Consider the following 3,450-nt stretch of genomic DNA (forward strand, 5'->3'; position numbering starts at 1 on the left):
TTGTGATGGTTCGTCTGATATGATCTTCGTGTGCGTATAGGAGTTGGCACGTTTTGCTAGAGGCCACTACCGACTATTGGGCCGAGTAGGAGTACTCGGGCCATGTCTATACGTATCCGAACCCATAGGGTCACACACTTAAGGGGGCTCAAAGCCCAATTAGGATCTGATCCGAGTTGGATTAGGTTTAGAAGTACTAATGGGCCTCGGACCCAGAGGCCCGTCAGGAACCTCTATAAATAGAGGGGTGGGGGCGCCCTAGGGTTTACACCTTTTTGGCGAAACACATCTGCCGCATCTCCCATGCCCTCGCCTGTTGCAACTCGCGGATCTAGCAGTCTGACTCGCGACGCTTCCTCCCTACACGTGTGGATACCTTGGAGGTGTTGCGCCTGCAGCACTTGGACGAGCCGCCGACGAGCCACAACGAGCCTCAGACGAGTGACGACGAGCCGCGGCACGAGGGCGATCTTGCTGCACGTGGACGAGCTGCTGAGAAGCTGCTGGACGTTGACGTGATCAACTACGTACGACTACGTTGATCGACTACATACGACTATGTTGATCGTCTTTACTGCATCGACGCAAATCTACATCTTCCGCACCAGTAGTGCGTCGAGTGGTAATCCCGTGATCCTTATACGGCAGTTCTTCCTGGTTTTACGCGGTAGAATTTTTGATTTGCGCTAGTGTAGCCTACCTCGTATCCCAACAGTGGTATCAGAGTTGTAGCTGTTTAGTTTTGAATTCGGGATGTGTGCATATGGAGATATGCGAGTTTTCAGTTTGATCTATGTCCTGGTTCGTGCTCTTGTTGCAATGGTAGTGTAACGACATACTCCTACCAGTTGGTTTCCGCCATCGGAGTTAAGTGATACACGTAAATCAAGTTGCAGTGAGCGAAGATCAATATGATTGGTCGAATCGAAATCCAGGGTCATACGCCAGGCGCATTAGATGTGCAAAAGTAGATGGGATCTACTACCGGGGTCGGGATTTTTTTCGTATGCGTATGCTTTGGTAAATCAGCTGTAACTTTTCGGTACGATCTCGGATCGGGGCGAATTTTATATGAAAATTGATCTACAGAAAAAGTTACACATGAAATTTAATTGCTTTGACGTTTTCGACGAAATTAGATTTCCCAAATTCAGCTTGGAAGATGGAGTTTCGGGCCTCCGAAGTTTGGAACGTTAGGACGCTTAACTCTGTTTTGCAGGATGTATGTATCTTGTGATCAGTATGGCCCCTTTGTGTATGTGATGCATGTGTGTAACTCATTCGTGACCTGCGTGTAGCGCGTACGGCAACACGACAGGAGCCATATGTGTTGTCACTTTATTGTATTTAATGGTCTGCGTACCAATCTGTGATGATCCAAGCAACTATGTAATCTTCATTACTAGCTATTAGGTGTAATAGCATGTTCTAGTTCTTGGAGGACTCATCACCATGAGGATGGCGCACATGGAACATGGAGATGGAGATCACCATGGTGAACAGGTTCTATGGAGATGGAAATCACCATATGAAAATGGGCCATACTGTGTCACAACTCTGTGAATGCTATTCTGTTTATGTTTTACTTTCTGCATGCTGTGATGTTAGAAGTAGAACGATCCCTCACAAAGTTTAAGTTAGTATGCCCTCCCAACTAAAACTTGCACCGTCCCATGTCTTGTACAATTAGTGGTGGGTCTATGAAATTAGGGTACCACTAGTTTTCCTTGGGTACCACTAGTTTTCCTTGACTAGACGGGTTTGTGTCGGACACTTACATGCATAAGGGTTGGTTTGCTTAACAAGGTTATCTTAACGGTTAAGGACCTTGGGGCATAAAGGTTGGGCGCCGAGACATGGAGATGTCACCCAACAACAGGAGTCATATGTGATATGATTAGCAAAAGTTGCTTACCGATCTACCTTGTTTGCTAGCGGTGATGCTGAAGCTCACTAGTAGACTTGTTAGTTGTGGATCCTGAATCACTAAGTTTCAATAGAGGGATATTGATTTTAGTGGGAGTAGATTCTGTTAAAATAGTTTAATGTGATTTGCTCTATCATAGATACGTTTGTCTTAGTGTATTTTGCATTACTTCTGTTGTAGATTAAATGGCACCTAGCAACACCACCACATCGTTTGCTTTGCGTTCGGTCCTTGAGAAGGACAAATTGAATGGAACAAACTACTCGGATTGGATCCGTAACCTGAGAATTGTTCTCAGGGCCGATAAAAAGGAAGATGTTCTAGACACCCCACTACCACCAGTACCTTATGCTTGGTTGCATGGAACCCGAGCTGCAGATGCAGTTCGAAACAAATCATGAGGCACACGATATGATCGTGGCGCTCAAAGACATGTTCCAGACACAGGCTAGGACTGAAAGGTTCAATGTGTCCAAAGCCTTTCTGGAGTGCAAGCTAGCAGAAGGCGCAGCAGTAGGACCACATGTAATCAAGATGGTTGGTTACACTCAGCGATTGGAGAAGCTGGGCTTCCCAATGGGCAAAGAGTTGGCCACTGACTTCATTCTTTCATCTCTTCCGCCTAGCTATGGGAACTTCATCTCGAACTACCATATGCATGGGACGGAGAAGGGTCTGAATGAACTGTGTGGTATGCTCAAGACAGCAGAGGTAGACATTAAGAAAAGCGCTAGTACCAGCCATGTGATGGCTATACAGAACAAGCCTAGCTTTAAGAAGAAGGGCAATTCTTGGAAGAAGAAGGGTAAGGCTGGAACGTCCAAGCCAAACCCAACGCCCAAGGTTAAAGCTGGACATGGACCTGCTCCAGACAAAGAGTGCTTTTACTGTCATGAACTTGGTCACTGGAAGAGAAACTACAAGCAGTACCTAGCTTCGTTGAAGAATGGTGGAAGTAAGAGTACTTCTACCTCAGGTACGCTTGTTGTTAATGTTATAGACAACATTTTTCTCGCTGATACAATTATTAATTCTTGGGTATTTGATACCGGATCGGTTGCTCATATTTGCAATTCGATGCAGGGAATGATAAGAAGTAGAAGCGTGGAAAGAGGAGAAGTTGATTTCCGCGTGGGCAATAATGCAAGAGTTGCTGCATTGACCGTCAGGACGATGCAATTCCACCTCCCATCAGGATTTATTATGGAGTTGAATAATTGTTATTTCGTTTCTAGTTTAAGTCGAAACATTTTGTCTCCTTCATGCTTGACGAAGGATGGTTATTCATTTGCGAGTGAAAACAATGGTTGTGTGATCTCTAAGAATGATATGTTTATGGCTTTTGCACCCATTGTGAATGGATTATTTGTTTTAAATCTTGATGGTTCACCTGTCTATAACGTAAGTGCTAAAAGGCCTCGGCCTAATGATTTGAGTCCTACCTACTTGTGCCATTGTCGTTTGGGTCATATAAGTGAAAAGCGCATGAAGAAGCTCCATTCTGATGGACTTCTAACTTTGTT

Source organism: Setaria italica, chromosome VI, assembly GCF_000263155.2.
Source record: "Setaria italica strain Yugu1 chromosome VI, Setaria_italica_v2.0, whole genome shotgun sequence".
NCBI lineage: Eukaryota > Viridiplantae > Streptophyta > Magnoliopsida > Poales > Poaceae > Setaria > Setaria italica.